This window comes from Phragmites australis, chromosome 19 (genome assembly GCF_958298935.1).
Source record: "Phragmites australis chromosome 19, lpPhrAust1.1, whole genome shotgun sequence".
NCBI lineage: Eukaryota > Viridiplantae > Streptophyta > Magnoliopsida > Poales > Poaceae > Phragmites > Phragmites australis.
Genome location: NC_084939.1, coordinates 9,537,167 through 9,549,341, shown reverse-complemented (window position 1 = coordinate 9,549,341; position 12,175 = coordinate 9,537,167). Strand labels below are relative to the sequence as shown.

At 46.5% G+C, this 12,175-nt stretch overlaps 1 long non-coding RNA gene across 1 annotated transcript; it reads left to right on the top strand.

The window, feature by feature from the left end:
- The first annotated feature begins 5,849 nt into the window (after nucleotides 1-5,849).
- LOC133900047 (uncharacterized) lies at nucleotides 5,850-9,500 on the top strand. The gene is made up of 3 exons (XR_009906494.1): nucleotides 5,850-7,991; nucleotides 8,138-8,274; nucleotides 9,035-9,500. It is a non-coding gene; the product is annotated as an uncharacterized LOC133900047 (long non-coding RNA).
- Nucleotides 9,501-12,175: the final 2,675 nt, after the last annotated feature.

Genomic DNA, 12,175 nt, shown 5'->3' with positions numbered 1-12,175 from the left:
GCGGACCACGGGCGTCGCGAGCTCCTTGGTCGGATCCCTATCTTCCCGAGACGCTTCCCTAACCGGAGCTCTCGCGCGCGCGTCTTCTTTCGCACTGGCCGAGCCCCACATTGACCTCGCCAACGAACTCCAGGCCGCGACCTCTCCCTGACCCCGACCGAGTTACGGTGAGCTTTGACGTGCTCTCTTGAGCGTCGCGTGCCCCTTCCCTGCCTCCTTCCCTCGCCACAGCGCGTCATCGCCGTCAACCCGAGTGCCGCCGCCAGCCATGGCTGCCGCCGAGCTACATGCCGTCGTGCATGTTGTCGCCGGTGGCTCAAATGGAACCGTCACGTCGTGTTGATGCTCATGGTGCACCTCCACAGCCGAGTCTCGCCACCGGCGACCGGTCAAAATCCAATCAACCGCCGATCCCCCCCAGGTCGATCACCCGCATCACCTCTGTCCCCGCCAAATCTTGCCGCCTCCCCGATTTCCCACGCGCCCCTCCGCCACTGCCACCCACGGCGACGCCCCTCGGCTGCGCTATTGTCACAGGCTGCCCTCATCCCGAACCCTTCCCATCTAAAGGGTCGCGGTGAGCGCAACAGAGGGATGTGGAGGCCTGCTCCCCGGCCAACGCGAGCGGCAGCGTCGATGCGGACCACAGATGGAGACAAGCGATGCGGGCAAGGGAGGCAACGAAGATGGCTGGCGCATGGGGCAGCGAAGCGCGTGTGTATCCTCCAGGCCGCCCCCATCTCATGAGAGCACGAGGCAACGTCGATCGGCCACGGCCGGCGTTGAACCGTTGACCAGGGACGAGGTCCCTACAGCCTCCTTCCTCCGCGCGGAGCAATGCGACGACGCGGCATTGGTGGGCACAGGACCACGCACGGGCGGCACAACGGCCTTGTCCAGAGCTGGCCAACGGCATGCGGTAAGCAAGGCATGTGCACGTGCAGGATAGGCGAGAGTAGAGCTGGGACTTGGGTCGGGTCGGGCCAGCCCGGCTCGGCCCCTTCGGGCCGTGCCAGGACGGCCCAAGGTTCTGTTCGTGCCGGGTCGGGCTGGCCCGAGTCACCTCCAGCTAGACCCAGGCCCAGCCCAAAGGCACGACGGGCCTCATCGTGCCGGGCTGGCACGGGCCCGGCACGGGAGCTCGCACGTTTGCTGTGTGTGTGCCTCGTCAGGAGTCTCCGGAGGCGACGACGACGCGCCCGACGTGGCGCTAGCGGTGGAGGGCTCAGGTTCAGCGCCTCGCTCCAGTACCGCAGCAACATCTGCTACTGCTACGCGCTCTCCGGCGAACGACACGAAGCTGCGATGCAGAGCGGCGTCAGGCGCGCGCGCGGCGTCCGTGGCGGCGAAGTCGAGCGTGGACGACGTGGAGCCGCGGCGCGCGTGCTCAGAGGCCGTGGCGACGTCAGGCGCCTGCGCGGCGGCTGTGGCGGCAAAGTCGAGCGCGGACGACGCGGCGCGCGCTCGGGCTCGCCCCGGACCCGGAGCAGCGCACCAAGCTGCTCTTCGCGGTGGACGGGCGCCGCCGGTTCGTGCCGCCGCTGGCAAAGGGCTACTTCGGGAATCGGGAGGGGATGAGATTGAAGAGACGTTGACACCGATGCATCCGCGTGTGGGCGCGGGCGATGGCGTGGCGCGGCTGCGCGACAGGGCGCTGGCACTGGAGCCACGTGTCGGCGCGGTGGCGGGCGTGGCGCGGGACGGCTCGGGAGGGCGCTGGCGTTGGCGCCGCGTGTTGGCGCGAGTGCGGCCGCGCGGGAGGGCCCGGGCGCGAGCGTGGCGCGGGAACTTTTCACTTACCGTGCAGCTCACTTTCCGGCTTCCGCAGCAACTTTTTGGTACAAGTTGCAGCACGATTCACGGCACCAGCCGGATGTCATGACTCATGAGGACTTTTTTACTCTCGAAAGGAGAAATAACATGCAGAGTCACGTCACTGCATCAGCCACAATAAAAAAAGTAAAAAATTAATATAATACATAAAATAGATGTATCAAATATTTTTGGAGGAAAAAAAGAGAAATTTTATTATAAAATAATACAATATGACTGCCTCGTTAAAAACCTTACACCCCAGTATGGAGTTCCTCCGGTAAGGAAAAGAGTACAGTACATCATTACACACATGATTTACTCATTATCATCTAAATCAAGATTCTCGAGGTCCGCTAATGCCCCCGCGATCTCCAGATCCTCAAGCTGATGTTGTGTGCCAGCGTTCGCCCTCTCCCAGTCTTTAAGACGGGTGATTGCCTCTACCATTTCAGGAGTGAGCGATGATCTCCGTTCTTCAATAATTCTCCCCACCATGCTGAATGTCGCTTCCGACGAGACGGTCGACACTGGAACTAGGAGAACGTCCCGTGCAAAGTGTGACAACACGGGGAAGAATCGCTCTTTATCTTTCCACCATGCAAGAAGGTTGATAGTATTGTTGTCCGCAAGCATTGGATCATGGGTGTAAAGATCTTGCTCAAGGTAGTGGTTAAGCTCTGCTATGGGATTCCAAGATAACCTAGTTGTCTGCTGAGATGTTGATGTGGATCCCTTGCCTTTGATCTTGTTCCATAAATTGGCCGCACTCGACTTGCTTGCTTTGTGTTGCTGTGTAGACTTCGAGACCAGGGGGCTACATCCAAATTTGCCCTGGTATAACTGGAAAACCCGAAATACTTCTTCTTTGACATGATTGTAGGCATCCGAGAAATCAAGGTTGAGCAAGTCACCTATTTCCTGCAAAGCAAGCTCCAAACCACCTAACTTTTTGCGCGGGTCAAATATAACAGCAAAACAATAGAGATGTGGGATAGCAGAGAAATATTTTAGATATTTATCTTTCATTTGTTCAACAATGGGAGCTAAAACATTGTCATCCTTATTTTCGTTAAATGTGTATGCAATTCTCTAAAGCCACTCTATTACTAAGCAAGATGTAGGATAATAAACACCTGATAATTGTACTGTTGCCTTGTAAAAGGGTTTTAGAAAAAGTCGTAAACGTGTAGCAATGTACCAATCAGTTTCTGTAAGTAGTAAACCAGCATTTTGAGCATTTACGAAAACAGTAATAATTCCCTCGTAACCTTTCACTTGCTTCAACATAGTATATGTTGAATTCCAGCGCACTTTCATGTCAAGTCCGAATTTCCTTGGCTTCCTACCTTGAGCCTTGCAGTAGTCCTTGAAACTACTAAACATTGTAGGCGAACTAGAGATGAGACGGATGGCACCACGAATATTGTTCAAATATCTACTTACCATTGTCATACCTGCCTGCACCATGATATTGATGATATGACACATACATCTTTGGTGGAGAACATACCCACCAATGTAGCTCTGTATGTGAGGTTCTAGGTCCTCCATTGCTTTTGAGTTGGCTGATACATTATCTAAAGTTATAGAAATAATCCTATTTTCTATTTTAAATTCCTTAACAACCTCTAGCACACGTGCGGCAATGGCTTCTCCAGTATGTGACTCATCGATGATTCTAAACCCTATTACTCTTTTATTTAGGGTATAGTTGTTGTCTACATAATGTGCGACAACGCTAAGATATGATGTTCTTTGGTGTGATGACGTCCAAATATCAGATGTTAAAGCAAATGAGTAGATCACGTTATGGAAGTTTTGCTTCAAAGCGTCTAATTGACTATGGAATAATTTTAAAATGTCATTCTTAGTAGTTTTTCTAGAGACATGTTGATATTGTGGACAAAAACCATGTTGGATCATTCTCTCAAAAGTAAGGCTTTCCCTCATTCTAATCGGTAGATCCTCAGAAACTATATATTTAGCAATTTCTTGACGAGCTACTGAAGGATCAAATATCCATGTGCTTACCGAACCGTCAGGCGCGAAGGTAAGTTGTGTCTGTATAGGTTGCCTGGCTATCCGCGCAGCTGCAACAATCTTCTCCCGACACCGTTTCCAATGTCGATTCAAATGTCCGGTACCTACTGCTGTAGACGCAGATAATTCTCTATTACAATAATTGCAAATTGCGATATATACCTCTATACCACCCCGTATTTCCTCAACCAACTTCATGTGCTTCCACGCTTCTGACCGCCGTCTGGTTGAGGTGGATGTGTTACCAACAGAGGCATGATTCACATCCTCAGGCTCTATCGGATTTGCGTCGGTATGGTCATCCTCGTACCCCTCGAGACCGTCCATGTGACGGTCGTCCATGCCGTAATCTCCCATGCTCGGGGACAATTGGCGAGGGTCGAGAGCTGGAGGAGGGCTAACGGAGCGTTGGGCGGCTCTGGAGCGCTTGCTCCGAACAACACATGACTTTGAACGAGGTAGCATGATTGTTTGTTGTGTTTGATGACTTGGTGTGATAGAAAAATATAGAACAGACTGAAAGATTAAATAGAAGTAGAGAAGTAGCCATTTGCTCTTAGCCATTGCTTGTTTACTCTTGCCCGTTGCTTTTTTTTCGCTTTGTGAGTTTGTGTCACTGGATGAGTGACAGCGTAAAGCGAAAGTCGATGAGTCATTCGATTGTGTCACTCAATAAGTCAGGAGTGTGTGTGCAATACACTCTATGAGTCACGGGCTCACGACGTAAAGCTAAAGTTCATTCTAATTTCTTCACTTCAATTGATGCGATGGCCACTGCCCAACGATAAGCGCCACGCCGAGCCCTGCTCACCCCATCCTGCACAGTGTCACCCCTTCCTGTACACTGTCCTTCTCGTCTCACTGGCTCCGGCATCGAGGGCATGAGGCGACCTCACTGAACCAAGGCATAGTGTACCGGACACTTGTACTGCGGCAGTGCGACATCTGCAAAGGATTAAAAAACAGAGCACTGTAACAAGTCCATGTGATCGAATGAATGCCATGGCGACTAGAGTAATCACCGTGCTACCTAACAGCAGCTCAACAAGTGCACAAAACCATTTTATTTCATAACCAAAAACAAAAAAAAAAGAGCTAGAAAAATGAACAAAAATAGCGTGATATTTTCTTGCCCCAACCAAAAGTCCACAACCACCTGTCCACCACCACCTTCATTGATAACAGGCATCCAGGCTCCAGCTATCATTCATACGGTACCATCGCATCTCTGTGCTGCACAGCACCGCCGCCTCTGCAACCACGGTGCCCGGCCTCCTCTAAGCTTGCCCTGCCGCCTGAAGCTCGGAGGAGCTTCGTCTATTTCTCCTCCACCAGTTCCCTCTCTCCACCACCGAAGCCCCCGCCGGAGTTAAGCTTGCTTCGCCCTTCTTCCTCCTCTGCGACCGAGCGCCGTCGCCGGATTCGACGTGACCGAGCTCAAACCCGATGCGCTGCTGCAGGTTCCGTCGAGCCCCATGGTCGGATCTGCTCCTGCAGCCTAGGCGCGTTGACGTTCCCCATCCTCGGCCTGCAGCCCTGCTGCCGACCTGCCGCCGTGAGGACGCCATGGCCGCCATGGAGCCGGAGCCGAACTTCATCTTCTTCGCGGCTGGTGACCACACTGCACGAAGCCACTGCATGTTTCCGCGACCAAATCAGATGGATTCTCCACGCCACGCTGATGCTCCTGGTACCCTTGCCAACCGCAGCCACGCCGCCGTCTCTCCGCCGGCGAGCTCGCGGACTACTGGGCCACCGTGCCATTTTCGTGCCTCGGGCCATTTTCGTGCCGGGCCGGCCCAGGCACGGCCCATTTTTCGTGCTGGGCCGGGCCGCCCATCGTGCCTTGTATCAAGGTCCGACCCGGCCCATAAATCGTGCCGGGCCGGCCCGACCCGTCTGTGCTCGGGCCGTGCCGTGCTTGGGCCAAGCCGGGCCGTGTCGTGCCTGGGCCGGCCCAAAAAATACGGCCCAAAGTCCCATCTCTAGGCGAGAGCACCATCACGGACGGCAGGCGCCTGCAGGGACCTGCAGGAACAAGACGACGGCGAGCAACCGAAAGCAGGACACAGCCACATCGTCACCGCTGCCTGCAACATGTTCCACAAAATGTCCAGCGCCTAGCACAGTGGTTGTGACACAGCAAGCTATACAGTCCTAATGAAGTATGGTTATACTTCTGCTATGTTGTCAATTGTATCTTTCTTTGTGCAAGAAATATGAACCATAGTAACTTGATTTTGTGTAGTTCATAACAGCATGGTAGTGCCCATAGAAAAGCTATTATTAATTATGCTTGCTATTCATTCGCAAAAAAAAAAATTGCTTGCTATTATCACCTATAATCTTACTGTCCTTCGTTAAAGCTTTCATGGCTAATTGTGATTCTACAAGAAAATTTTGAATTAAATTTGAAGGGTAAGTAAAGAACGACAATAAAAAGAGATGTTAATACTCAACGCATATACTTCTTTTATTTTTGTATATGACATGCACTTTTATTCTCAGATTTTACTAATATCAGATAAAAAAAGTGATCTCCAATGGATCAAATGCATGAATTAAGTCGGATGGATATTTCAGGTATGTCCCCTGTTTGTGACATAATATTTTTCTTTCCCTTACCAATATCAGATCCACTTTAGCATCTGAAAGTAAGTGTAGGCTTGGTAGATATAACTTTTTTAGTTTCTTATTCTCAACAGTCTTTACATAAGTACTATTCATGTTATATCAGATTCAGGATGTCTTAGTTCTATTGCAAAAAATCCTCAATTTCTGTACAGATCTGCAGTACACTTGCCATAAATCCTAATAACTAAATTGTCATAATCCTTCATTTTTAAAAACCTATAAAGACAGGCAAGTTATTGTTGAACAAAATGGAGATAAATTACTTTTGTTAGTACATGACCTACATGCCTACAATATTTATTATCTTAACGTGCATCTAATTTGGCTCCTCAAAGCCCATTTACCCTGCCCCTACCAAACAAGACCAAAGATCACCTGATTCTAAAAGAATTAAAAATACTACCTGATTTCATTTGCAGTGGTACCCATTCTCAAGTCTGCCATGCTCTAAAACACGGATACTCCAGTTTGGCGTTGTATCCGTACCGGATATCGTATCTGATACGGATACGTGGTGGATACGCCGCTGATATGTATCCCTGGAGTATCTGGAAAAAAATAAATACTTATTAACCTGATACGTGGGCTGGTACGTATTGGCCCAGTTACACGATACGGCCCAACCCACTCAGGTCGATACATCAGGGCGACTCGATCGCTTCCTGCCCTAGCCACCCGCACACGCACGAGCGCAGCGCAGCAGATCTGCAAGTGACGACCGGAGGGCGGCGACTCGACGGCTACTGGTGATGGTGAGGTGAGTTCCTTTCCTTCCCGTTTTCTCCCTGCTCCGTTCTTACCACCTCCGATTTCTTTCCCTCGCCTGCAGCAGCCGTAGGCACGCAGCAGCGGTGCCGCCTCCACGCCCACAGCGACGACCGGTAGGCGGCGACAGGCGACCGACGAGGACCAACACTAGCACTGGCTTCCATTCTTCACCTTGGCCGAACCAGCAAGGCACCTTCTCCTCACCTATTGCAGCCATGACCTAGCTGAGCACAGCGTCCTCACCTCCTGCAGCTGGCGCCCGGCAGTGAGTTCTCCTTCTCCCCCTCCCCTTTTCCCCCTTTTCCCCCTCCCGATTGGCTTAGCAATAGGGTTCATTTTGTAGGATTAGGTGCTAACTTTGTTCCTTCCGACGGGGAGAAGATGGCGACCGAGGGTTCAAGTAGTGATGTTGGTGCTGGTGCTTCTGCAACCTTGACAGACATTAAGGCTCTATGTTTTATTGTGTGAACTACTGAACTTTTCAATTTGAGACTCTTAAGATTGTGTTTCTTCTATGTTCTTGTGTGTTATTCAGTCAATAAGAGAAGAAGGGAAGGGATGTAGGTCGGCTGGAAGTAACTCCTCAAAGGTGATGTAATCTGTTTGTCTTTCCTGCCTCAAATTTTAGTATTTTACACTATGCATTTGTTGTAAGTTTGTAACCCTCTTGTACATTCTTATTTAGATGGAGTCTTGGCTGTTGGCTCACTTTAGTACTCCCTCTGATTGGAAATGTAGGTCGTTTTAGCTTCCTCAACTATTCTCTAAATATAAGTCATTCTCAAACTTCTATGCACTTTTTTCTCTTTTGTTCCCTTCTTACCCTTGTTTAATAAATGTACCACTCTCATAAGTGAATGAGTTATCTTTTTCAATGCAGAATAAATAAAGGGCAACAAGGTCATTTGATCTACTTTCTTAATCTCTGTGCACAAGTCTAAAACGACCTACATTTGCAATCGGAGGGAGTACTTCACTGGAATGGCCCAAATGGTAGCAAAATGGCTTAATCACAAGGTAAGTAGGTAACTTATTATTCCTGGTTTCCTGCTAGCTGCTATAATTTTTATGTGTCCCATTACTTATTTTTAATAAAATATTATTGAAATGTATCCGCATATCGGGATTTTTGGAAAAATGGCATATCCGCATATCGGTATCGACCCAATACCGATACATGTATCCGTATCAGTGTAACATAGCTGCCATGTGTTTCAGCTCTATGGGTAAATTCTATCGGATGAATGAAAATTCAAGAACTCTCTGCATTGATTAAAAAAAGGACTTTAGAGTTGGCAGCATTGACACTGCCTCATCGGATAAAGACTTTTGTCTTTCATGAAGAAAAAAAAATAGTACTTCAATCGTCTCATATGTATTTATTTTCAATTACCTGTGGTCCTCTACCAATTCCTGAAACCTGTTGGTCCTTTTACCCCTGAGGTGATCATAGTGCAGATTTAAATACCAATGCATAGTTTCAGTAGTTATCTACATTAATGAAAATGTCAGTAAAAAAAAGACTTTAGAGTTGGCAGCATTGACACTGCCTCATCGGATAAAGACTATTGTCTTTCATGAAGAAAAAAATAGTACTTCAATCGTCTCATATGTATTTATTTTCAATTACCTGTGGTCCTCTACCAATTCCTGAAACCTGTTGGTCCTTTTACCCCTGAGGTGATCATAGTGTAGATTTAAATACCAATGCATAGTTTCAGTAGTTATCTACATTAATGAAAATGTCAGTACTGAAGTCAGAAGTTTGTTTTGGCAGAGTGCTCCTGTTTTCTTTTTAGGTCATCCAAGCTGAAATGCGTTATGTGGCATTGCAAGAAATGCGTTATGTGGCATCGCAACATTGCTTTGCTCCATGACATACATGAAGTGATGGAGGAGGTAATTCCAGTTTGCTGATGATTGGTTTCTAACTTTATTGTTCTCCAAGTGACTGTCAGTTGATTTCTAGATTTTAGTAGAATCAATGTTCTTTTCAGCTTCTTCAAAGTATTTTTCATGGGAAGATGAGGTCTGAGGTTCAGATGACACGTATTATGCTAGCACCATTAATACACATTGCTTCATATTCCACTTAACAGTAGTTCTTCTGGTACAGAATATATTCTTAGCATTCATGTGTTTCCTTCCGTAAGTTCATACTTATGACCTGTATTATTTGGAATGCTTACTAATATTCTGATATCGGGGAAGAATGGTCCTGATCGCCTATATATTCTACTGAAAATGGATGGATATATACGTTGGTACGTAACATATTCTCAGTCAGCTATCATTCAAGGGAACCTTTATCAAACATATCTTTGTTTTTATGTCGTCCTACCAATATCAGAATGAATTTGCAGCTGTTCTAATATGATAGTGTTCAATATCTCTAAAGATTACCATTGCTTAGATCCTCAAATGAAAAAGATTAGATACCTCTAAAGAAAGGAGATTTAAAACATTTCAATTATATTTGTACGAACAGTTTGGCATATCCGTCATTGTTCTTCAAACTGATTCCTTACTGTGTCTTGTTTGGAATGCTTGTCCATCGGCTCTTCCATCGCCGTCGCCTGCCGCCGCCCACCACCACTCCTCTCTGCTCACCCCTCCTCCTCGATCTCAATTCGCTCGAGCCCAACCCGAGCCAAGCCCATTCCTTATCTCCCCCCACCATTGACAAGTGGGCCCCGCCCTTTAGCCGAGCAAGCCCAAGCCGGACGAAAAAAGAAAAGGCGGAAGTGCATAAATGATTTGTTGTCTACTTTGTGTAATTTTTAATATATCCTACCAAGAGTTTTTTAAAGTATGCTTTATTCAATAATTGTACTATCATCAACTACGCATAATATCACCGTGACATTGTACTTCCACTCTTTAAATGTATGCTTTATTTTAGTATTTCCTTTATATAGTATTTGAAGTCTATGCTCATTCGGCAACGGGCCACGCAGCACGCTAATTACTAAACATATGTATAATAAAAAAGTATCGATTTTACAAAAGGAATCAATTTGAAAAGAGCAAGCTTTGCATAGACATCACGAAGAAAGATGGATATACCGATAGAAATAGAAGTATGAATTAGCAGAAATGTGATCAGTTCCTACATTAATGTTGTAACTCCATATTTTTCTTATTGATTGAAGTAACATAAGCTGCTTATACGCCCCAGTCCAGAACTCCAAATATTCCATTATTTCAGACACCGGCTTACAAAACTAACCGAAAATATGAGATTGAAGAGTAATACAAATAATACTATTGAAAATAAAAAATTAAAAGACTTCGGTAAATGGAAGACCTAAACGTGTGGACTCGAGACCCTAATGGTCCAACTAATATCAACGAAACACGGCAACTGCAGGGCACCCGCGTGACCACGGGTCATTGGGCGCAGCAATGCCGCGCCGAACTTCTAGTCCTTAAGCTTATTTTTCTTTTGTAGCTGAAAACAAACATTGTCAAACTTACATTCCAGTTATTATCAATTTGAAGTAGAAAAGTTTCTACTTCAAATGTGATGATTTCCACATAGAACTGAGAATTTTTCAACCCAAAATCAAGAAATTTCTACTTGAATTGAGAATTTTAACTTGAAAATAGATATTTCACTTGAAATCAAGAATGATCAACTCCAAACCAAAAAAAAAAAAACTTGAATCGAATAATATTGGCTGTACTTTAACTTGGTTTTGGTACACTTTTCAACTTGACTTGGAGAATTTTTCAATTCGATTAGACAAGAAAAAGAATCAAGAACTAGAGTTCAGGTAGACCTTTTTGGCAAAGATTAAGAGGGAGGGCGAGGGAAAGAATAACTTGACCTACATTTTTACATTATCACCATCCTCCACTACAGTTGCACCAAAAGCAATAATAACATGACCCACATTATTACATTTTCTAGTGCAGTTAATGACCTCTTATAAATCAAAACACCATAAGCTGAGGAAAGAGGAGCATGTTTTAAAGCCAAATAATCTCTTTCAGCCAGTGCCTAATTTATGCATGCATCTGCCGCCATATTGAGATTGCAATAAGAATAGCTAGTGTCTCCGTCAAAAGACATGAGACACGCCCTGCCCCCTTTTTTATTATTTTTTTAGAACAGGCCCCCTAATGTTCGGCCTTCATTAAAGGCCTACAGGGGAGTATAAGATGGGGATCCAACCCCCGTCAGTTCAGCTCCACCTAAAGCCTTACCACCGCGCCCCTGTTTATGTGCTCCTTCCTCCGATTGAACTTCTCCAGAACTATTTGCGAGCGGTGAAACCGCATGCGACTCTCTCCCTAAACACGCTCCTTCCATGTTGATTTTCAAAGTAAGTTCGGACGGGGATGTCTGATACGTCCCCAAGACACGCACTGCCTCAGATCTACTTTTTTCCTGACACACGAAACTGTAAGCAAAATTCAAAAAACCCGACAGGAAAGACTTTTCCATGACTGTGCTTAACCAACTGTTAGGAATAGCCCAAGCTGTAAGGAAAAAACTGATTTGGGGTAGTGATGTCTTATTTCTCTAGAATTTTGTGAAGATTCGATAAAATATTGCCCGGCCAACCCTAGATTAACTGCCGAGTGCAAAAGTTTTGTATTTATTTATGAAGTCTGCATGCTAAGGGGAACCGCACGTATCAAGTAACATAAATAGACTTAGGTCGCCAAAAGTAATGAAATTGCACAAGAATTAATGTAACATGTGTTGACACATGAAAGGACAGACAACAATACGATATGTGGTGATCATATCGCCTGACTGTATGGCCATTAGTGGGATTGCCTAATCGAATGGATCAACCCTCGTGAAGGGCCTCTTGCGAAATATCTTCCAGGGGTGGCAAAAAACACTAAACCGGGAAGATAAAAGTAAGTACCGGGAAGATAAAAGGAAGTATCGATCTATAGAAGG